At 41.4% G+C, this 25172-nt stretch overlaps 1 pseudogene; it reads left to right on the plus strand.

The window, feature by feature from the left end:
* Positions 1 to 23898: 23898 nt before the first annotated feature.
* Positions 23899 to 24967, plus strand: LOC109547763 (geranylgeranyl transferase type-2 subunit beta pseudogene; annotated as a pseudogene).
* The last annotated feature ends 205 nt before the right edge of the window (positions 24968 to 25172 follow it).

Genomic DNA, 25172 nt, shown 5'->3' on the forward strand with positions numbered 1-25172 from the left:
GCTGCAAAGATAAAGAGAAATTCCTAAAACTTCCAGAAGACAAAAACAGGTTATCCAGAAAGGAATGATATTCAGGTTGGCATTAGAAACAATAGACATGAAAGAAGAAAAAAGAAAAAACTAACATCAAAATCCCAAGTGAGAATTACTTCAAACTTCAAATTTTATACCCAGCCAAATTAACATTCAAGTGGGAGGTCAAAACAAAGACGCTTTTAGACATTCAAAGATTAAGAAAGTTTATATTCCATAGGACCTCTTAGAAAGATACTATTCAAGAGTGTACTTCAGCAAAAGAAAAGAAGTTTTTATAGAAATTAGAAGATGAGATGCCATATTAAATAATTCAAAAAGTTCAGTATCTTATGACAGTAAATACTTATTTCCAGCTCACATTGCATGATACTCATGGGTTGGCTATGGCTCCGCTTCAGGCTCTGGGTCTCTTCCTTTGTTTTCTTACTCTGGGAACGAAGGAGCATCCTTATCTGAGATATGCCTGTGTTCAAGGCAGAGGGGAAAGGAGAGTCACACCTACATTCAGTTGACTAAAACAAAGACATCTAAACCCAACATCAGAGGGCTTACTGACGTATAATCATCTCTCAGATGGAAAAGAGAGAGAATAATTACTAGTAATGACATAATTCACCACAGATAATAAGAAGACACTCACACATATCATTCAGCCCAATACATGTGATGGGTTGAAATTCCCCTATTAAAGGACAAAGACTCTAATGTATTAAAAAATAAATCCAGGTGCCATTACTGTTACAATACTGATTAGTACAGTGGTACAAGCTCTGGGTTTCCATCTTGAGTACACCACTGTTTACTAGGTGCACGTAAAGTGAGAATAAGAGTAGTATGTAGTACTTACTTCAGAGTGTTGTCATGAGTCATAAATAAGATCATGCATGTACAGGTACAGTACATGTAAAGTGCCTAGCAAATAGTGTCAATAAATGTCAGATCCTGTTACTGTAAGAGACACCTGAAACAGAATGACAGGTTTAAAGTTTGAAAATACAGAAACAAGCAAAGATAGAGCAAGCAAATACTAATGAAAATAAACAGGGAGTGCTGAGTTAAGTATGATAGATTGAAGGAGCTCCCACTCCCATCTGAAAACCCACTGAAGATGCCGTAAGAGGAATGGTCTTATATAGGAATAGACCAATAAGGACCAAGAGATGCAACAACGTCTTGGAAAAGGAAAGCAGTTAGACAACCAATTAGTAAATGATAGAAAAAACAAAACAAAACAGAAAAAGCTAACACCTGTTGGGCCATGGGAAACCCAGAAGTAGGCAGCTTTGTGCCACAAACTATCAGAAAGTCTCACGAGTAGGAGGTAGCACTGAGTATGGTCGTTGGGGTCTATGTGTGGCTAAAGATGGGATTATTGACTGAAGTCCATATAGGATGTACTTAGATCTCCAACCATCCTCCCCACCTCTACAGAACACTAGAAAGATAATTAACGAGAGTGACACTGACTCAGGGCTTAGATGAAGAATGAGGGACCATACTGAACACAGCAGGGATAAAGGAAATGCCACATAGTATAAAGTGCAAAACCCCTAGTCTCCCTCCTCCATCTGGATCCAAAAATGCTGGTAGTGTGAACTTTTACTCCCAGGCATTAGAGATAATCTCTCCCAGGAATCTGATTAACCTAAGTGAAAAGACCTTCAAATATTGGGGGTTAGGGTTCTCTAGCTACACTGCCCAGCCAGATGTCCTTAAAGTGGACCCACTAGGAAACAAGCCACACCCACTCAGAGAGTTTCCAGTAAGCTTTTAAGTGACTCCCTCTTGACCTTGAAAAATCGTCTCAGGACCACCAGATATTTGAAGAAAGCTTCCACACAAAGGCAGAAAACAAAACAAAAACTCAACAAAAGAGAAAAACGAAATTTGGGGGAGACAGAAACAATGCAGAAGTATAAGGAACTTAGAAAGCCATACAAAGGAATATTTTCAGAGCAGTAGAATTCGTAGATAATTGTATCTACGAAAAAAGAGAGCAGTAGGCTACAAACAAAGGAGCATTCAAAAGTTGCCTTGGAAATAAAAAACAATAGCACGTACGACAAATTCAATAAAAGGATAAGAAGTTAAATTTGAGAAAGCTTCCCAAAAAGTAAGAAATGGAGAGCATAAGAAAGAGAGTGAAAATGGATTTAAAAATACAGAAAATCAGTGCCTCTGTCTAACAGGCTCATAATCCTGAGAAATTGGAGTTCCAGGGAGAAAATCAATGAGAAGAAGTTATCAAGTCATCATTAAGAGACATGAGTTTCTAGAAGGAAAGCACCGACTAGTGCCTAGCACCATGGATGAAAAGAAATGCAGACCAAGGCAACTCCTTGTGAAATTTCAGAGCACTCGGGACAGAGGAAAGATCCTAAAAGCTTCCAGGACACAAAACAGGCCACAGACAAAGGAGCGGGAATCAGATTGGCAACACATCCCAACAGCAAGACTAGAAACTAGCAACGTCTTCAAAATCTCAAGGACAAAATGACTGCCAACCTAGAATTCCTACACATGACCCCCAAACAATCAACCAAATGTAAGAGTACAATAAAGACAGTTCAGACAGGCCACCCTCATGAACCCTGTCCTAAGAGGCTTTGGAGAGAGTCCACCATGGGGTTAGGGAATGAAGACACAGGAGAATGATCAAGGGAATGCCAGAGGTGAGGGTACAGAGAGTCTGAGGAGACCAGCAAGGCAACGGGCCTTGAGACCCACCAACGTCACAAGAGGGCAGAGAACGGACTGTGTAATGTGGACACAGGTTTAACTTCTGCTGAAAAATTGAGGATGAAATAATGATAGATACTTAAAACAACCACACGAAGGGGGAGATATATTAACTCCAGGGAAAATAGAAAGTTATACCTAAAAGGATGTGTAATCATAGTACAGTAAAGAACTCGGCTGTGAATCATATTTCCATAAATATAATAATGAATATTGAATACTGATCTAACCCCAAATTATAACTATTTGGGGAGGATTTGGGAATGGAAAGGGGAATGGACTCATTTAAGAGAGCTAAATACTCATGTTCCATCACAGGAAATGGATAAAACCTAAAACTGAAAAATCAAGAGATCGCAGCAGGAAGATTATTACTTAGAAATGTGGAAGCAATTAATCGAAGAAACAATGAAAAGGGTAGTAAGTGGTTGTCTCTAGGGAGAGAAAAATCAGAGTGGGAGGGGTGAGGCAAGAAGTTCATTTCATGACATGTTTTGTAAAATTATTTTTAAAACCATGCACCCATATAAATTAAAATTTCTGGAGATTAAAAAATAATTTAAAGAGAGTAAGTATGGCAATATTAATATCAGACAAAGCAGGATTTAAGAGTAAAGTATTAGAATAAGAAAAGATATTTCGTAATGGTAAAAGCTACTATCTGCGAAGAAAACACATTGTCGTGAACTGCTGCCCTCTTAACACATAGCTTTAATATATATGCAAATACACAAAGAGATGGCAATCAAAAATCTTAGGGGGGCCTTTTAACATACTTTCCCCCCAAATTGAAAGATTAAACAGGCAAAAGAATTAATTCTGAAGGTATGTGGAATATTTGAATAATATATTTAACTACCGAATCACACACACGCCTACGTACATATATTTACAAATACATACATACATATATTCACATATATTCTTTTCAGTTGACCTCAGAACACTCGTAAAAGCCACTATGAATTAGACTACACAGAAAATCTCAATAGTTCAAAAATTCAAATTATATAATCAGGATACATCATCTGGCCATAAGGCAGTAAAATTAGAAATACGGAACAACAAAAAGGTAGAAAAAAAAATCAATTTGCTTATACATTTTTGAAAATGTTTAACCCCTAGGGTAAAAAAAGAAATTTTAACTAAAATTGTGAGTTATTTTGAAATAAAGGACAGTGAGGGACTAGCTTCCAAAATAGGAAGCTAGGGCTTCCCTGGTGGCGCAGTGGTTGGGAGTCCGCCTGCCGATGCAGGGGATGCGGGTTCGTGCCCCGGTCCGGGAGGATCCCACATGCCGTGGAGCGGCTGCGCCCGTGAGCCATGGCCGCTGAGCCTGCGCGTCCGGAGCCTGTGCTCCGCGGCAGGAGAGGCCACAACGGTGAGAGGCCCGCGTACCGCAAAAAAACAAAATAGGAAGCTAAAAAAGACAATGAAATTACCCCTAAAAAACAAATTTATAAAGATAATAGGAAGAATTAATTGAAAAGAAAAAGAAACAGTATTTTTTTCATCAATAAAACAAAAAGTTGTTTCCTGGGGGCTTAAAAAAAAAGCACTTTATGTGGGTTAAAATTTTTTATTGTGACAAAATATATATGACATAAAATATGTCATTGTAATCATTTTCAGTGTACATTTCAGTGTATTAATCACATTCACACTGCTGTGCAACAGTCACTGCTCTGTGTTTCCAAATCTTTTCCATTACCCCAAAAAGAAACTAAATATTAGACAATATCTCCCATTCCCCTCTTCTCCCAGCCACTGGGAACCTCTACTATACTTTCTGTCTCTATGAATTTGCCTATCTAGATATTTCATATAAATAGAATCATACAATATTTGTCTTTTTGTCACTGCCTTATTCACACAGCATATTTTCAAGTTCATCCATGTTGCAGCATATATCACAAACGTATTCCTTTTCCTGGGTGAATAATATCCCATTGTATGTATAGACCACATTTCGTTTATCCATTCATTTCTTGGTAGACACGTGAGTTGTTTCTACATTTTGGCTACTGGGAATAATGGTACAATGAACACGAGAGTCCAAGTGACTTTTAAAGAAGCAGGAAAACAGAATAGACCAATCACTATGGAAGTTAAACTGGCGAAAGCTTTACCTTTAAAAAGCTATTTGTCCCAGACGATTACAGCAAAGTTCTCCCAGAAGTTTAGGACATATAAAGGTTCTGGAGGCTAGAAAAAAGTGGAACTTTCCCAAATCATTGTACAAGGCTAAGATAAACTGGACTGGACAAAACTCAAAGAAGTTTATGTGTCTTTAAAGGCTAATTCTAATGTGATTGGCCAAATAGGGTTTATTCCAGAAATATAAGGCTAGTTCGATATTAGGAAATCTGTTATTGTAATTCAACATTTACAGTTTAAAGGAGAAAAAACCATGTAATCATCTCAAATGTAAAATAATATTTTGGTTAAATTTCTTTTCTTTTTATTGGAGTATAGTTGCTTTACACTGCTATGTCAGTTTCTGCTGTACAACAAAGTGAGTCAGCCATATGTATGCACAGATCCCCTCTTTTTTGGACTTCCTTCCCATTTAGGTCACCACAGAGCACCGAGTAGAGTTCCCTGTGCTACACAGTAGGTTCTCATTAGTTACCCATTTCATACATAGTAGTGTATATATGTCAATCCCAATCTCCCAGTTCATCCCACCCCACCCCTTTCCCCCTTGGTGCCCATACGTTTGTCCTCTATGTCTACATCTTATTCCTACCCTGCAAATAAGTTCATCTGTACCGTTTTTCTAGATTCCACATATATGTGTTAATATACGATATTTGTTTTTCTCTTTCTGACTTACTTCACTCTGTATGACAGTCTCTAGGTCCATCCACATCTCTGCAAATAACACAGTTTCATTCCTTTTTACAGCTGAGTAATATTCCATTGTATATATGTACCACATCTTCTTTAACCATTCCACTGTAGATGGACATTTAGGTTGCTTCCATGTCCTGGCTATTGTAAATAGTGCCGCGGTGAACACTGGGGCACATGTATCTCCAGGTATATGCCCAGTAGTAGTATTACTGGGTTATACGGTAGTTCTATTTTTAGTTTTTTAAGGAACCTCCATACTGTTCTCCTTAGTGGCTGTATCAATTTACATTCCCACCAACAGTGTAAGAGGGTTCCCTTTTCTCCTGGTTAAATTTCAACATCTCTTTCTGAGCAAATTAGAAAAAGAAAGAAATTTTCTTCAATCAACATTACATTTAGTGGTGAGATAATAGAAATATTCCAATTAGAAAGCCAGGAAGATACAGGAACTCTAACTGTCACCATTCCTATTCAACAGCGCACTGGATATTCCTATAAGTCAAGTCAAGAAAAAGAAGTGAGAGAGAAAGATCGCAGGGACAAAAGTGGGAAAACTGCCTTGGTTTGTAGATGGGATGATAATCTATCTAGAAAATCCCAGAGAATCAACAGAAACACTATGAAAATTGAAAAAGGGTTCAGTAAGTGAACCATACACAAAAATCAGCAGTTCCTACATACTAATAACAAGCAATTAAAAAACCCATGCGGGCAAAAACCCTTTCACATTAGCAACAACACCTTATTATTGCATTGTAAGTTGACTTCCAGTGAAATGAAGACACATACAAAACCTTCAAGAAGTACCAAAAGAAACACCTAAATAAATGAACAGCAAATCTTGTTCTTAAATTGAGAGGCTCCATGCTTTTAAGATGTCAACGAGCTCATGAGTCTAAATCCAAAATGATGCTAAAATTGTAGGTGATATTTAGGTGAAACTTGGCAAACTGACTCTGAAGTGCATCAGGAAGAGGAAACGACAAGAACAAATAAAATATTGAAGGACAAGGCCAATGAGAGGGAATTGCCCTGTTAGGTGACAAAATAAACTGCAAAGCTCTTGCAGGTAAAGTGGGATGCTAGTCACGCAGGGGCAGATAAGTAGAAAAACATCTGTTTATCCGTGGGAATTTATCACACCACCAAAGTGGCATTTCAAATTGTGGGGAAAGAATGATAAGATATTTGCTATCCAAGGGGGAAAATAACTTAGAGATCACTATCTGATATCATGCACAAAAATAAATTTCAGATGAATTAAAAAAAGTTTTAAAGTAAAAACTTCTGAGCTTATTAGAAGGAAATAGTGATGAATGTTTTCATCATCTTAACAATGAGGACAGATTTCCTAAGCAATTCAAAAAACCAGATGGGGTCCCTGGAGGCAGGTTGCAGGCCCCTGGCCAAGACCCAGCACTAGGAGATGCCCTGGAGGGACCTCCTCAGCTTCATTCAAGACTCCACCCCCCCAGCAGTGGGGGGTAGGTGGGTGGGCTTGAGCATTTCAGGAGGTGCACTCACCCGGGTGTGCTCCCTTCAGCCACTTCTAAGACCTGTTTCCCCAGCCTGGAATGTCCCCCAGGAAACTTACCCCGTTTACCCCATAGCCCACTGGGAGAAAGATAAAACCAGATTGGTTAAAGGGTTCCGTGGCTTATGAAAAACTAGTGGCGCACAGGGCACCATTGTAACCAGCATTGTCCCATAGAACTTGCTGTGGTGAAGTAATTATTCTGTGTCTTCACTATCCAGTAGCCTCTAGCCACATGCTATTATTGAACACTTTAAAATGTAGCTAGTATAACTGAGGAACTGAATGTCTTATTTTATTTTAATTAAGTGAAATTTAAATATAAAAAGCCACATGAGACTAGCGGTTACTGTATCTGGACCAGGCAGATTTTTTTGGTTTTTGGGGTTTTTTTGGCTGTGCAGCAGGTGGGATCTTAGTTCCCCGACCAAGGACCAGGGATCAAACCTGTGCCCCCTGCAGTGGAAGGGCAGAGTCTTAACCACTGGACCAGCAGGGAAGCGCCCAGGCAGCTTTTAACCAATCTCAGCCTAAGCCTGCTGGGACCTCACTAAGGGCCCGCAGAGAGATGAGCACGGGCCAGGATTATTAGGGCTGGAACAAGGAGAGCCAGCGGAGGCTGTGTTAGTTTCCTATTGATGCCAAAACAAATGACCACAAATTTAGTGGCCTAAAACAACACAGAGTTATTACCTTACAGTTCTGGAAGTCAGAAGTCCAAGTCAGTCTTATTAGGCTAAAGTTAAGGCGTAGGCAGGAGTGGCTCCTTCCAGAGGATCTAGAGGAGAATCAATTCCTTGCCTTTTCCAACTTCGAGAGGTTCCTCCATTCCTTGGTTTGTGGCCCCTTCCTTCCATCATCAAAGCCAACAGTTTCACATCTTCAAAATCTCTTTTTCTCTCTGACCTGTGCCTCTGTCATCACACCACCCTCTCTGACTCTGACCCTCCTGACTCCCTCTTATAAAGACCCATGTGATTACATTGGGTCCACCTGAGATAACCCAGGATCATCTCCTCGTCCTAAGATCCTTAATTGAATCACATCAGCAAAGGCTCTTTTTCTGTGTAAGGTAACATATCTACAGGTTCCAGGAATTAGGACACAGACATCTTTGGGAGGCCATTACTGAGACTACCAGTGGGGGTGACCAACATTTTCCATCACATTAAATCTGGGATATTGACATCACCCTTGGAAGCTGACCTGGTGGTGACCTCAGCCACAGAAGCCTCTGTGTTGGAGGAATTCTTGACTTCATGCTAGATATGGTGTGTTGGATTCAGCTCATGGTAGAGGGACCAACATCCAAACTCCTTGGAGAGAAGGCTGCTGGGCCCATCAGAGAGAATCAGGGTCCCTGCCAAACGCCCTGAGGTTGGAGACAGAGCTCCATCCATTTCTTGGGGAGGAGAGCCTGGCCGCAGCCTGGGGAGATGGGGGATTTACATGAGGCGTAGGGTGGGAAAGTGGGGTGTCAGTGAGTAGAAGCCTGCACACTATCTTCGGGGCGTTGGAGAGGTATTGACTTTTTCGAGCTGGGAAGTTGTATAAACAGAGCGATGTTTAAAGAAGATTAAGCTGGCAGTTGCGGGCAAGCAGGGCCGGGGGCTGGGGGTGAGGGGGTGAATAAACACAGGCACGTAATTATCAGTTTCAGAGGGAGCAGTGGGAGTGGGGAGAGCAGAAAACATGTGCAAGAAACATCCTGTCAAACAGAAAATGCACTAAAAATAGCACTGCTCCACTACATCAAAAATGGCAGCAACATCTTAAATCATTTTGGAAGAAATTTTGGTTTTTACTGGTTTCTACTCTCAATTGGTGTAATTGTAGCCTGTGAAATGGTGATGGCTGTCGCCACACAATATATGTTTAGCAGGTATACATTAAGACCTTACTATATTCACTGTGTGGTTTGGGGTTTTTTTATGTATTTTTGGCTACGTTGGGTCTTCGTTGCTGCGCGCAGGCTTCCTCTAGTTGCGGCGAGCGGGGGCTACTCTTCGTTGCGGTGCGCGGCTTCTCATTGCGGTGACTTCTCTTGTGGCGGAGCACGGGTTCTAGGCGCACGGGCTTCAGTAGTTGTGGCATGTGGGCTCAGTAGTTGTGGCTCGCAGGCTCAGTAGTTGTGATGCACAGGCTTAGTTGCTCCTCGGCATGTGGGATCTTCCCGGGCCAGGGTTAGAACCCGGGTACCCTGCATTGATTGGCAGGTGGATTCTTAACCACTGCGCCACCAGGGAAGTCCCCACTGTGTTTTTTGTTTTTTTGTTTTTTTTAAAAACATAATTCATCATTCAGTTATTTGACAGAGCATAATGAGACAGATATTTAAATTAGCACATATAGGGTGTATGGCTCAGGATGGCTACTCTAGTAGTAGCAATAGATAGATACATTTTCACCACCAGAAGTTTTGACATTTACTACTTATCACCTTTAAAAAAAATGAGCCCTGCTGTAACTTAGCAGATGGCCCCTCTCTATGGCTTGCCTGCCATCTGGAATTTGTTTTGATAAATCCAGACATTAGGGATATGTTATCTTCCCAGCTAAATATAACATTTAGTTCATTCGCCGGCAACCTATGCATTTCTTTCTCATGCTAAAAATAAACAGAGGACTGTCGCTAGAGCATGCATCCTGGTCACTGGGTATAAACCTCCAAAGACAAATCCATCCGTGTTTAGTGACCTAAAGACCAGCTTGGAAGGAGGAACCAGAGGAGGGTCTGAGTAGGCTGGGATGTCACCCTGAGAACTTGGGGGTGGCTGAGTCCTGCAGGACAGGGGTTTTGAAAGGTGTCATATCCTGCATCATTTAATGTGCTCATGTCTCTAGACACTTAAAGATGCCTGGAAACCTATCTTTTACCTTTTCTTTAGAAAATTCTAATTTTTAAAGTTATACATGTACATTAGAAAGTGAAATCTTTTTTTTTTTTTTTTCGCTGCACTGCACAGCACGTGGGATCTTAGTTCTCTGACCGGGGATCGAACCTGTGTCCCCTGCATTGGAAGCGTAGAGTCTTAACCACTGGACCGTCAAGGGAAGTCCCAGAAAGTGAAATCGCTGTATAAGCTTGCAACAAAAGCAGCAGCCCACGTGTCAGCCTGCCCACCCTTGATTCTCATTTCAAGAGGCTCCTAGTTCCAACTAGTTTAGTTGTTTATTTTGACTTTTGCCTCCATATGTTGAAAATAACTTGCTTATGCTGCTATTTCTTGATTTTTTTTCTGCTTTGATACTATCCTTTGTCTCCCTTCTGTGGAAGAAAAGAATTAGGTCTCATACATTATACTTTCCCTCCCAATAACAATAAATATATTCTACTAAGTAGAAATCAGTATCTTGTATTTATATTACTACGGCTATGGAAATATTACTCAAAGCTTAGCCATGTGGCGTACTATAATTAACTAGAATTAACTACATTTTCTTTCTTGTCCGACTTTTTTTTTTTTGGCTTTTGCTTTCTTAAGAGAATAATAGTCTTAATTTTTCTCTTTAGGTTTCGCTGTGCCAATGACTAATTTATCTCAATTCTTATAAATCTCCCAATACGTACATTGCCTCTCAATATGTTCAAATACAGTAGGTCATTTACCAATTTCATTTTTTCCCTTGAGGCCAGCCCTTCTGCAACCCTCTGTCCTCCTGTTCCTACTGGCACTGGTGGCCTGCTGGCCTGCTGCTGCATGGCCACAGCGAGCAGGGCATCCCCACTGCCAGTATGGGGCCGCCCCTCCCTCTCAGCTGGGTCAGGGTACCTATTCCTGGATCCTCAGCTTGGATCGCTCCCTCATTTTGGCATAGCACAGCATTCCTTAAGAAAACACATGGGAGGTGACAGGTGAGGTTAAGTTTCAGAAATTTCCTTCTACCCTCACCCTCAACTGGCGTTTGGTAGAATTTTGGTTTTGAAATAATCTCCCCTAGAATTTTGAAGGCGTAGAATCTTCGTCCTATAAAGGACTCTGATCTACTCTTCCAAAACTTGCAAATAATTTCCTCCAAGTTCATCAAAACTCATTACAAAAACAATAAAGTACATATAAATTATTGATTTTTCTTATTTTGTATGGATAGGTCTGGACATAAAGGCTTTCATGGGTGTAATTACTCTTAACAGGAAAGGGGCTTCAGATCCAGATCTTTTGGTGTCTACGCAGGACGTCATCTGAATTCTCGGAAAATAAACAAAGGAGGGAAAAAGAGTCTAGAACATGGATTTTAAAATGATACTAGGGGAAACCATGTTCATAGCAACATCATTCACAGTAGCCCAAACTGGAAACGACACAAATGTCCATCAACAGAAGAACAACGAATAAAGAAAACATCCATACAATGGAACACTACTCAGAAATAAAAGGAAATGAACTAATACATGCAACAACATGAGCTAACCGCAAAAGCACTGTGCAGCACAAAAGAAGCCAGACACAAAATAACGCAGACTATGTGACTCTTTTCATTTAAGTTCTAATCTATGGATACAGAAATCAGAACAGGGCTTCCCTGGTGGCGCAGTGGTTGAGTGTCAGCCTGCCAATGCAGAGGACACGGGTTCGTGCCCCGGTATGGAAAGATCTCACATGCCGCGGAGCGGGTGCGCCCGTGAGCCATGGCCGCTGAGCCTGCGCGTCCGGAGCCTGTGCTCTGCAACGGGAGAGGCCACAACAGTGAGAGGCCCGCGTACCGCAAAAAAAAAAAAAAAAAAAAAAAAGAAATCAGAACAATGGTTGCCTGTTGTGGGTGGTGATGAGGTAGTGAGGATTGGCTGAGAAGGGGTAGGAAGGAACTTTCTAGGGTAACAAACGTGTTCTAAATTTTATTGGAGTGGTGATTACGCAAGTGTATGTACTTTTATCAAAATCATAGAATTTATTTATACTTAAGATCTATGCATTTCGCTCTGTGTAAATTTTATCCTCTATAGTCTTTTTTTTTTTTTTCCGCGGTACGCGGGCCTCTCACTGTTGTGGCCTCTCCCGTTGCGGAGCACAGGCTCCAGACGCGCAGGCTCAGCGGCCATGGCTCACGGACCCAGCCGCTCTGCGGCATGTGGGATCTTCCCAGACCAGGGCACGAACCCGTGTCCCCTGCATCGGTAGGCGGACTCTCAACCACTGCGCCACCAGGGAAGCTCCCTCCATAGTCTTTTTAACGGAAAAAAAGAAAATTAGCAAGACTTTCAAAAATATCTTCAGAATGCTCATGCTATGAGCAAAAACTTTCAAAAGTACCAAGATTTTAGCCCTTGCTTCCTCTGAAGCAGGGAAGCTCACTGTGGAGGTATTTCCTGCTAGAACATAAAGCCCGCCTCTGTTCCTGTTCCTATCTAATTTCTACTCGTTCCTCAAAGACCAATTCCAGGACCTGCCTAACTCCCCCCCTGTGTGGGGTGACACTCCCCATCTGTAAGCTGCCAGCCCCTCTTTTCATGCACTTACTTATTTAAATTTATATTTTGTATTCGAGCATAGTGGATTAACAATGTTCTGTTAGTTTCAGGTGTACAGCAAAGTGATTCAGTTCTACATATACACGTATCTATTCCTTCTCAAATTCTTTTCCCATTTAGGTTACTCCAGAATATTGAGCAGAGTTCCCTGTGCTATACAGTAGGTCCTTGTTTGTTATCTATTTTAAACATAGCAGTGTGTACATGTCAATCCCAAACTCCTAATTTATCCCTGACCCCCACCCTTCCCCCTGGTAACCATAAGTTTGTTCTCTAAGTTTGTGAGTCTGTTTCAGTTTTGTAAATAAGTTCATTTGTATCCTTTTTTTTTAGATTCCGCTTATAAGCAATATCACACGAGATTTGTCTTTCTCTGTCTGACTTACTTTACTTAATGTGATCATCTCTAGGTCCATCCATGTTGCTGCAAATGGCATTATTTCATTCTTTTTTATGGCTGAGTAATATTCCATTGTGTGTATCGACTACATCTTCTTTATCCATTCATTTGTCGATGCGTGTTTAGGTTGCTTACACATCTTGGCTATTGTAAACAGTGCTACAATGAACATTGGGGTGCATGTATCCTTTCAAACCATGTTTTTCTCCCGATATTTGCCCAGTAGTGGGATTGCTGGGTCATATGGTAGCTCTGTTTTAAGTTTTTTAAGGAACCTCCATACTGTTCTCCATAGTGGCTGCACCAATTTACATTCCCACCAACAGTGCAAGAGGGTTCCCTTTTCTCCACACCCTCTCCAGCACTTACTGTTTGTAGATTTTTTGATGGTGGCCATTCTGACTGGTGTGAGGTGATATCTCATTGTAGTTTTGATTTGCATTTCTCTAATAATTAGCAATGTTGAGCATTTTTTCATGTGCCTCTTGGCCATCTGTATGTCTTCGTTGGAGAAATGTCTATTTAGGTCTTCTGCCCATTTTTGGGTTGGGTTGTTTGTTTTTTTGATATTGAGTCACATGAGCTGTTTGTAAATTTTACAGGCTAATCCCTTGTCGGTCGCATCCTTCTGAAATTATTCCAAAAAATTGCAGAGGAAGGAATACTCCCAAACTCATTCTATGAAGCCACCATCACCCTGATACCAAAACCAGACAAAGATACTACAAAAATAGAAAATTATAGGCCAATATCATTCATTCATTTAATTCTCTTTATTGCCTCTAATAGTGTTAGGTATTGTCTTATAATCTTAAAATCTGCTCTTCTAGATTTTAAGCTCCCTGCTGTCCAGAAGTATGTTTTTTGCTTTCTTGAATTCCACAACAGTTTGCGACTACTCAGAGAGAACTTTCAGTAAATGTTGGTTGGCTTAAAGAGAGGAAGTTTGCATGAAATGGAGGGAAATGCTTGGGTCCTAGATTTGGAAAAGCAAGGGTGAAAATCCTGGATATGTAAACTTGGGTCAAGTTAGCCTCACTCAATTTGTTTTCTTCATGTCCAAAAATCAGATATCAAAACCTACTTCACAAGGTAGTGGGTAAAAAAGGGAAATAGCATCTGAGGACATTGCTGTAGGGGCTAGCTCTTAGTAGATATTTAATAAATGTAATTATTTTTATTGATGGATATTTTAAAAGGGGGAGTTTCCTGACATAACGTCAGGGACCCCTAAGACCCAGTACTACCCTCACAACAATGTTTCCAGCTTGACTTGCTGCCCCTCTCTTTCCAGGTCCCTGACATTTGGGAAAGGATAACAAGAGTGGCCTTGGAGCAGCCAGGGATGCGGGCAGTGCCTCTGGCCATCCGCACAGTAGCAACTTGGGGACACGTCCCTTCATCTTGCCTAAGACACTTATTCTTGTCTCCAAACTTAGCGCTTTGAATTTAATTCTTTATTTTTCTTCTAGACTTCTAAATCATGTTATGAAAATAGGGCATCTTTTCATCAGTCCTCTTCCATGGCCCAGCTGGATGAAATTATTGAGTCAGCTAATACAGATGATCTCTAAAAAGAGTCCCAAGACACTTCATAGACATTAGTCAAATATAATGGTGTTGTCTTCTTAAGTGTCACCTATAGGTCTTATGAAGAAACCACTCCTTCCCAGGAAGTGTACGTGGGATTTAGGGATTGCTGATGCTCAAAAAGTGTCTGTTGAATTACTCGGCTAATGTTATCTTAGGATAAATATTTTCCTGTCCAATGAACAGTACCCCCCAAAATGGGTCCTCATCTACGTCGAGGTCCTATGTTAATGGACTACTTGCTACCTTGGCACTTACTCTCGACACCAAACTTAGGGAGTAATGTCCTGAAAGAAACAGAACAGTAGTTACATACAGTGTGGAAATGATGCTTGTTAAAAAATTTATTTTATTGAAGTCTAGTTGATTTACAATGTTGTGTTAATTTCTGCTGTACAGCGGAGTGATTCAGTTATACATATATATTCTTTTTTATATTCTTTTCCATTATGGTTTATCACAGGAAATTGAATATAGTTCACTGTGCTCTACAGTAGGACCTTGTTGTTTATCCATGTATATATATATTTTTTTGCATCTGCTAATCCCATATATATGTTTGCTTCTGCTAATCCCAAACTCCCCGTCCAGGAAATGATGATGTTCATTACTGATTTAAGTTGAAACATTTGATCGGTTTAATGATTTTGATACAAGGACCACCCAGAGTTTTGGCCCTTGCATTTGCTGCTCGGCCATCACCATGACCTAGAGCATCATGCACTGGTGGGAGGAACAGTGGCTGGACTTTGGAACCAGGCATGACTGGGTTTAAACCTGGGCTCTGCCACTTAGCAGCTGTGTGACCTCAGGCAAATTACCTAACTTTTCTGAGCATCAGTTTCCTCGTCTGCAAATATCTATGTCAACGGGTCCCTGTGCAGACTAGGGGTTATATATAGATAATAGTGCAGCACAGGACACATCGAAGGCCCTGAGTACATAATAGTTATAACACAATAGTCATTTCCACCATTTTTCCCCTCTCAATTAGTATTTAAGCTCCTTTATTTTTTTTTCATAATTTTTAAAAATATTTATCTATTTATTTGGTTGTGCCGGGTCTTAGTTGCTGTATGTGGGCTCCTTAGTTGGGGCATGTGAATTCTTAGTTGCAGCACGCATGTGGGATCTAGTTCCCTGGCCAGGGATCAAACTCCGGCCCCCTGCATTGGGCGCACGGGGTCTTAGCCGCTGCGCCACCAGGGAAGTCCCAATTTCTACCATTTTAATGGGGATGACCATGACCACAACAAACCAGTTGTCAGTGGTTCATTTGCACATCCTGTGCCCAGGGAAGCCACATAGCGTGCAAAATTACTTCACCGCGATGTGAGGACTCTACTGATACTGTACAGACGTGGGTAACGTATAAACTTACATTTTCGTCAGGGAACCTAGTTTGATAGAGCTTAAGGCATATACCTGTGTCCTGTTGGTTCTAGCCTGCTTCTTACACCAGAGGAGGTCGCCTCCTAACTCTAATATGTGATGTCAGAATCCTTTCCTGGTGGGATCCTGGACAACCCCTTGGAATGAGGTGAGATCTGCCCTCTGTCTAACCCCAGATGCCGGCTCAAGTGCTGACTGCCCCCCTCACTCTTCCGTGTTTCCTTTCCTGGGTCCCTTGAGTTTGCTCCCACTCCTGTGACCCCGGGTAAGTCACCTCACCTCCCCTGGTCTGTTTCCTCATCCTCAAACGCTGTGATTGGGGTGCTCATATGATCCCAAGGAGAGCAATCTGAGAAGCGCCGCGAACTCCAGCACCCTCTGACCCCCGCGCTTGGTTTCCCGTAGCAGGAGATATGTTTACATAAAGAAGAACCTGCTTCATGAATTCCTATCTCTCCTCTAAAAGTCTCCGTACGCTCACCAGTGCTTCCACCCTTCTCCTCAGCTGAAATCCAATCGCCTTTTCCCAATTCTCATGTTGTCAGCAAGCTTTCCTCCGCTTGACCAGGTCCTGATCCGTAATTGCCTGTGTTCACCCATAGTACATTTCCTCTTGTTGTTTGCGTGCCAGCCGAATCACGGGCCATCAAGAATTTAATGCCGGAAATTCCATTCCTAACACACACGTGTCTAGTTTCTTATCTTTCCAAAAACTCTTCTCTATCCATCACCTTATCTCATCTTTGCAACAGCTCTACACAGTAAGATGCTTTCCTAGAACTGAAAGATGTAGAAACTGGGGTTCGGGCAGTCTAAAGTTCAGGAGCCAATAGGTGATAGGACCTAGATTAAAACCTGCATTCTCTGACACCAGTTACTTTTTTTTTTTTAATATTTTTTAATTTATTTATTTGGCTGCACCAGGTCTTAGTTGCAGCCTGTGGGATCTTCGTTGCGGCGTTCGGGATCTAGTTCCCTGACCAGGGATTGAACCCCGGGCCCCCTGCATTGGGAGCGTGGAGTCTTAACCACTGGACCACCAGGAAAGTCCCAGCAGGTACTTTGAAAATCTTCAAAACTTACATTTCCATATTTTGTCAGTACACTAGGGCTTAGGATACCTTTTTTCCCCCATGTGTAACAAGATGCTTAGGACTTAGGATACCTCTTTTCATGTGTAAGGTTTGATTATTGCAATAAAATAGCTCATCGAATAGCGGTGAAGATGTGTGAGAATGCGTCCTGCTTCTCAAAATGCTGAATGAGGCCTGTGGATATCGAGAGCAGGGAGGAACCCCGGAAATCATTGAGTCCAACCCTGAACATTATACAAATGAGTCAACAAGCCTCTACAGGAAGCGTGTCTTGCCCAGTGTCACAGGTCGAGTTTGACCACTACCGGCAGAGCTTTTGGGAGATGGGGGAAAAGGTAAATAAACCTCTGGGACCAGGGCACAGCCGACCAGCCCCAGGGTCCACTCCCTCCCACTGGAGAATCTGGTCTGTGGCGAACACACAGTGCGTGAAGTGAGCAGGCTACCGAGGGGAAGAAAATTCTTGGATGAAAAGAAGACAGAGCTCAAGGCACTTCTGCTCTGGAGGCAGGGCCCTTGCATGTTTCCTGGTCACGAGAGTGGCCATTTCTCCCCAGCCTCCTGGATTTGGGACTCTGTCCCTGTAGACCTCGCTGGTCTCAGGGCTGCTTGCGCACCTGTTCACCTGCCTCATACAGTCCTGTCTGCTTTATCAGAATCCCCAGGCTCTGTGTGCTCTCCTGCTGTTCACTGCAGGCCTTGGGTGCCCCTCAGCTGTCTGTGGGACAGACCCCTTCTCCCCCAGCCTCTACCTCGCGCTCCCGTGCTCTGCTCACCTCCCCTGGGCCCCGCGAGCCCTCTGCTGCTTCATTGGTGGAAAGAATCTAACAAAACCTACCTTGCAGGGTTGTAGAGTAGGAGTGAGCCCACACTGGCACAGCATCTGACCCAGAGGAAGCCCCAGATAATGGCAGCTGTTAATCTGATGTACCATGTCTCTGGCACCAACCCACAGCTGCCTGGAGGTTAAGGACCAGGTCAATCATCTTTGCATCCCCTGTGCCTGGGACATGTTCACCGCTTAACAAATGTCTACAGAACAGGATGCAAGGGAACCATCCTGGCAACTGTGCCCTGGCACATCTGTGCTGACAGTCTCAGTGGCTCCCAGGTGTTTGCTAGAGTGTTTTATTCCTTCACAGCCACCAGCCGCATGTCTCAGCTCCCCTTGGTTATAAGGAGAGGAAGGGGTGACCTTCATGCAAGCTCTCCTTAAACCACGGTGAGAACAAATTAAAAAGGAGACAATAAGCATCTTTACTGAGGGACATTCTAGAATGTTGAAATAAGGATTTAGAAGGAAATTGTTAGAGTCTGTTTCACAGAGAGACGTTTGCGCAAGGGCCTGGTTCCACTCATGCTGCTGGTGTCAGGGCCCCGGTGAACTTGAGCTCTTTTCAGATGTGCGGGAGGTGGAGTGTGGGTTTCACACACATGTGACTTTTGACTCAGTGCAGAGATCAGGTTTGCTGAGGGGTTTCCAATTACCAGAAATGTCTATCCAAGAGCTGCTTTTATGGTACGAGGGGTGGTAACACTGAAACAGCACTGCCAAAACTCAGCCACGGCTCCCCCAGCCCACCCCTGGGTCATGCTCCTGGGGGCAGGGGAGTGTAGACCACCAGTGGCACCCAGTCCCTGCGCTCTGGTTTTGGTTAACGACACAGAGGAGTGGGTGTGTGCAGGAGGGTTGGGTTTAGTCACTGGAAATGAAAACAACATCAGTAAGCTTCAGCACTTGCTGTAACCACTATACATTTCTCAGTTCAGCTCTAAATCTGGAAAGTGCTGTTGGCTTTTGCAAATCCTACCACTCCTTCCCACCCCCTTTCACAAAGCCTTGGCCATCCTCCTGCCTGTTACCGTCCCCGGGATGTGCTCTCTGAGGCCCTGGAATTCTTAATCTGGTTCATCTCTTTGGGTACTTATCCTTTTCTGACTTGCATTATTATTCTTTACATAACTCTCTGTGTTTCCCATCAGACTGCAAACTCCCCAACATCAGAAGATGAAATCCTTTGGTTCTCCCATGGTACACAGTACAGTGCCTTGGCTGTAGCTGGCTGTGAGGTGTATGATAAATATTTCCTGAATGAATAACAAAGGAAAAACTGAAGTAAAGTGTATCTTGAAACATCAAAAGCTTAAAAAATTGTGGAAGGAAGGTCTCATGTAATCATTCAAAAATAAAATTTACAAAGTGATTTGGAAAGCCGAGATAATGATTTTGGAAGGTCAGAAGTGTTCTTTTCTTTAAATATTCCTGGCTAATTTGTGACTCCCTCAAGGAACGGACCATATTTTAAAATCATTTTGAATCCCCACTGGCTAGCACATTTTTGGCCTAATTTTTTCTCTTTCGTTGTTTTAACGATGGAAACATCTTTACTTCTTTTGCTTATCAAAACATGGCATACGCTCAAAGTAAAATTTAAACAATATAGAAACAAAACGTAAAAAGTGAAAGGTCTAACTAGGTCCATCTCCTAAGAGGTTATTTACTGATGTTGTCCACAGTTTTAGTTTTTATGAATAACGTATCTATTCATTCTATCCGTGATCTTCTTTTATAAACCATCAAAATGTTATGGCCTCATTTGCACGGAACACACAGGTCTCTGTCATTCCATAGATTTCTTTATTAACTCTTTTACAGTTAGAAATTGAGGCAGGTTTTAATTTTTGCTATTACAAACTACGCGGCAGTAAAACCCCTGTATATACATATTTTTCAACAGAGTATTCCTCTGGTTACCTGCAAATGTGGGATTTATGGTTCCCAGGGTAGGGACATTTAACATTTTGGTAGATACCGACAAATTTCCCTCCAACAAGTTTTTTTTCCAATTTATATCCCCAACGAGAACTGAGAAAACCTGTTGGGCTTAGCTTTTAAGTCTTTCCTGGGCGTATGTGGGAAGACTTGCAGCCAACATGATATTTTTATTATTATTATTAATTAATATATTTATTTATTCATTCAATTTTGGCTGCATTGGGTCTTCGTTGCTGTGCACAGGCTTTTCTCCAGTTGCGGTGAGCGGGGCTACTCTTCATTGCGGTGCACGGGCTTCTCATTGAGGTGACTTCTCTTGTTGTGGAGCATGGGCTGTAGGTGCATGGGCTTCAGTAGTTGTGGCACACAGGCTCAGTAGTTGTGGTGCACGGGCTTAGTTGCTCCACAGCATGTGGAATCTTCCTGGACGAGGGCTCAAACCCACGTCTCCTGCGTTGGCAGGTGGACTCTTAACCACTGCACCACCAGGGAAACCCCAATATGATTTTAAAATGATACTTTAGAGAGACTGGGATTGACATATATACACTAATATGCATAAAATAGATAGCTAATAAGTACCTGCTGTATTTAAAAAACTAAATAAAATAATATTTTAAAAAATTGTTACTTTAGGTGCACAAAATACTCTACATTTTTCAAGGTATTTTTACATGGAATATGTATTCTCCTTTGACCTTCACAGGAGTCCATGATATAAGTAGGGAAAACCCGATTCCCTTCTGATTCCTGTTTTAGAATCTCAGCCAAAAAGAATGGCCCTGGGTTCACTGCAAGGCAGTGGCCTCCCTGAGGCAGAGCCCTGGAACTGATCCTGTTTCTCTTCCCACAAGCTGGAAGGACCAGCCTTGAGAGGCTAGGAGGGCATGGCCTGGAGGTGAGGAGACTCCAAGGCTTCTGCAAGTCTTGAGTTTATGCCAAAGTGTAAAGAATGCCCTGATTGTGGTGTTCAGTTTCTTAGCTGAAATAAATCCTCCTTTCTGACTGAGCCTAGTGGAGGGAGGAGGAGACAGGTGGCCTGGCTCTGGGAGTGGGGTGGGTGGCGGGGGGGTGGAGCTCTCCCTCTATGTCATTCTCAGAAGCTCTCAATTTAGAGGCTGGGGAGAGAGCTGACCCAGGGAATTCTCACTGCTTTCTGCTTCCCTTAGTTAAGGTTTTTAATATTTTTTGGAAGTGTAGTCCACTGATCCTTGGCAAAGAAAGAAAATAGCATCAATCAGTGCTATTGTTAAACAGAAATTTTCACCGGCTATTGGGGGAGGGAGGGCTTTGATAGTCCCAGGCTACCTCACTTCTACATAGTAGCTTAGGCAGGAAAGTTTCTTTATATTGAAGTTGGAATGGAAAGTTCCAGATCCCAACATAGGACAGTGGACAAGGGAAGGTGGCAATCTTTGGAAAGGGCAATTCCTAGCTGCATGGTCTAGACCTACACTGTTCAATAGTGTAGCCTCTGGCACCTGTGCCTACTGAGTATGTAAAATGTGCCCAGTATGAGTCAAGGACTGAATTTTTAATTTGATTTAATTTTAATATTTAAATTTAAAAACTGACAATTCAGTTACTAGAAAACTTTGAAGTAATTTTTAAACAACTTGGGCATGTGAAAATACTGTTCAATGGTAAATTTTATGAAATCTAAAAACCAGTCAAGTGTTTCTGATGAAAATTTAGCATCTGAACTGAGGTAGGCTTTAAGCATGAAATACACACTTGCTTTCTAAGGCTTAGTATGAAAAAGAGAACATAAAATGTCTCCATGATTTTTTATATGGATTATATGTTGAAGTGATCATATGTTGGAAATAGTGAATTAAATAAAATATAATATTAAAATTAATTTTACCTGTTTTGTGTTTTTACATTTTTTTTTAACATGGCTGCTAGAAAATAGGAAATTTCTTGGGCATTCACCCATTTGTTAATGCATCACGAATGCATTTAGGGGCTTCCCTGGGGCGCAGTGGTTGAGAGTCCGCCTGTTGATGCAGGGGACACGGGTTCGTGCCCCAGTCCGGGAAGATCCCACATGCTGTGGAGTGGCTGGGTCCGTGAGCCATGGCCGCTGAGCCTGCATGTCCGGAGCCTGTGCTCTGCCACGGCAGAGGCCACAGCAGTGAGAGGCCCGCGTACCACAAAAAAAAAAAAACCAAAAAACAGAAAGTATTTAGTAAGACAAGGTTGTCCACTGTCACCACTGTTATTCAACATAGTTTTGGAAGTTTTAGCCACAGCAATCAGAGAAGCAAAAGAAATAAAAGGAATCCAAATCGGAAAAGAAGAAATAAAGCTGTCACTGTTTGCAGATGACATGATACTATACATAGAGAATCCTAAAGATGCTACCAGAAAACTACTAGAGCTAATCAATGAGTTTGGTAAAGTAGCAGGATACAAAATTAATGCACAGAAATCCCTTGCATTCCTATACACTAATGATGAAAAATCTGAAAGAGAAATTAAGGAAACACTCCCGTTTACCATTGCAACAAAAAGAATAAAATACCTAGGAATGAACCTACCTAAGGAGACAAAAGACCTGTACGCAGAAAACTAAGATACTGATGAAAGAAATCAAAGATGATACAAACATATGGAGAGATATACCATGTTCTTGGATTGGAAGAATCAACATTGTGAAAATGACTCTACTACCCAAAGCAATCTACAGATTCAATGCAATCCCTATCAAACTACCAATGGCATTTTTTACAGAGCTAGAACAAAAAATTTCACAATTTGTATGGAAACACAAAGGACCCCGCATAGCCAAATCAATCTTGAGAAAGAAAAACAGAGCGGGAGGAATCGGGCTCCCTGACTTCAGACTATACTACAAAGCTACAGTAATCAAGACAGTATGGTACTGGCACAAAAACAGAAATATAGATCAATGGAACAGGATAGAAAGCCCAGAGATAAACCCACACACATATGGTCACCTTATTTTTGATAAGGGAGGCAAGAATATACAATGGAGAAAAGACAGCCTCTTCAATGAGTGGTGCTGGGAAAACTGGACAGCTACATGTAAAAGAATGAAATTAGAACACTCCCTAACACCCTACACAAAAATAAACTCAAAATGGATTAAAGACCTAAATGTAAGTCCAGACACTATAAAACTCTTAGAGGAAACCATAGGCAGAACACTCTATGACATAAATCACAGCAAGGTCCTTTTTGACCCACCTCCTAGAGAAATGGAAATAAAAACAAAAATAAACAAATGGGACTTAATGAAACTTCAAATCTTTTGCACAGCAAAGGAAACCATAAACGAGACGAAAAGACAACCCTCAGAATAGGAGAAAATATTTGCAAATGAAGCAACTGACAAAAGATTAACCTCCAAAATTTACAAGCAACTCATGCAGCTCAATATCAAAAAAACAAACAATCCAATCCAAAAATGGGCAGAAGACCTAAATAGACATTTCTCCAAAGAAGATATACAGATTGCCAACAAACACATGAAAGGATGCTCAACATCACTAATCATTAAAGAAATGAAAATCAAAACTACAATGAGGTAACACCTCACACCAGTCAGAATGGTCATCATCAAAAAATCTACAAACAATAAATGCTGGAAAGGGTGTGGAGAAAAGGGAGCTCTCTCGCACTGTTGGTGGGAATGTAAATTGATACAACCACTATGGAGAACAGTATGGAGGTTCCTTAAAAAACTAAAAATAGAACTAGCATACGACCCAGCAATTCCACTACTGGTCATATACCCTGAGAAAACCATAATTCAAAAAAGTCATGTACCACAATGTTCATTGCAGCTCTATTTACAGTAGCCAGGACATGGAACCAACCTAAGTGTCCATCAACAGATGAATGGATAAAGAAGATGTGGCACATATATACAATGGAATATTACTCAGCCATAAAAAGAAATGAAGTTGAATTATTTGTAGTGAGGTGGATGGACCTAGAGACTGTCATACAGAATGAAGTAAGTCAGAAAGAGAAAAATAGCTCTTTTCGCTCTCAGACATGGGCACACCACGGAAGGATCTTATTATCAAGTCAGATGCACCCGACACCCTATTAGTGCAGAAGCATCCAGATTATATAGCATCCTATGGCTCAAAGAAAGATGATTACGAATACTGTATATCTGATTATTTGAGAATGAGTGGCATCTATTGGGGTCTGATTGTAATGGATCTCATGGGACAGCTACATCGCATGAATAGAAAAGAAATTCTGACATTTACTAAGTCTTGTCAACACGAGTGTGGTGGAATAAGTGTTAGTATTGGACATGATCCTCATCTTTTGTACACTCTTAGTGCTGTCCAGATTCTTACTATGATAGTATTAATGTTATTGATGTAAATAAAGTTGTAGAATATATTCAGAGGCTACAGAAAGAAGATGGTTCTTTTGCTGGAGTTTTTGGGGAGAAATTGATACAAGATTCTCTTTTTGTGCGGTGGCAACTTTGGCTCTATTGGGGAAGCTGGATGCTATTAATGTGGAAAAGGCAATCGAATTTGTTTTATCATGTATGAACCTTGATGGTGGATTTGGTTGCAGGTCAGGTTCTGAATCCCATGCTGGGCAGATCTATTGTTGCACAGGATTCCTGGCTATTACTAGTCAGTTGCATCGACTAAATTCTGATTTACTTGGTTGGTGGCTTCATGAATGACAGCTTCCATTAGGTGGACTCAATGGAAGGCCAGAGAAGTTACCAGATGTATGCTATTCTTGGTGGGTGTTGGCTTCCCTAAAGATAATTGGAAGGCTTCATTGGATTGACAGAGAGAATCTGCGCTGTTTCATTTCAGCATGTCAAGATGAAAAAACCGGAGGATTTGCGGACAGGCCAGGAGATATGGTAGTTCCTTTTCATACTCTATTTGGAATTGCTGGATTGTCACTTTTGGGAGAAGAACAGATTAAACCTGTTAGCCCTGTTTTTTGCATGCCTGAAGAAATACTTCAGAGAGTGAACGTTCAGCCTGAACTAGTGAGCTAGATTAGATCCCTTGATGCAAAAGTTGCTTAGTGTAGTTTTACTGTTTTAACATTTCAGTATTTGAAGTGCTTAACAAACTTTATGACTGCCATGTTAATATTTTGTACACGAATTATGTTGATTTTAATAAATTATATAATTATACATATTGTGAATTAAAGACCTTTATTGTATCTTCAGCTTTCTGTTTTCTTCTGGAATGCTGTTACTCTGAGTATAATATTTTGTTTATACTTCAGTGTATTTGTTATCTTGTTTGTCCCCATAA

Source organism: Tursiops truncatus, chromosome 14 (assembly GCF_011762595.2).
Source record: "Tursiops truncatus isolate mTurTru1 chromosome 14, mTurTru1.mat.Y, whole genome shotgun sequence".
Lineage (NCBI taxonomy): Eukaryota > Metazoa > Chordata > Mammalia > Artiodactyla > Delphinidae > Tursiops > Tursiops truncatus.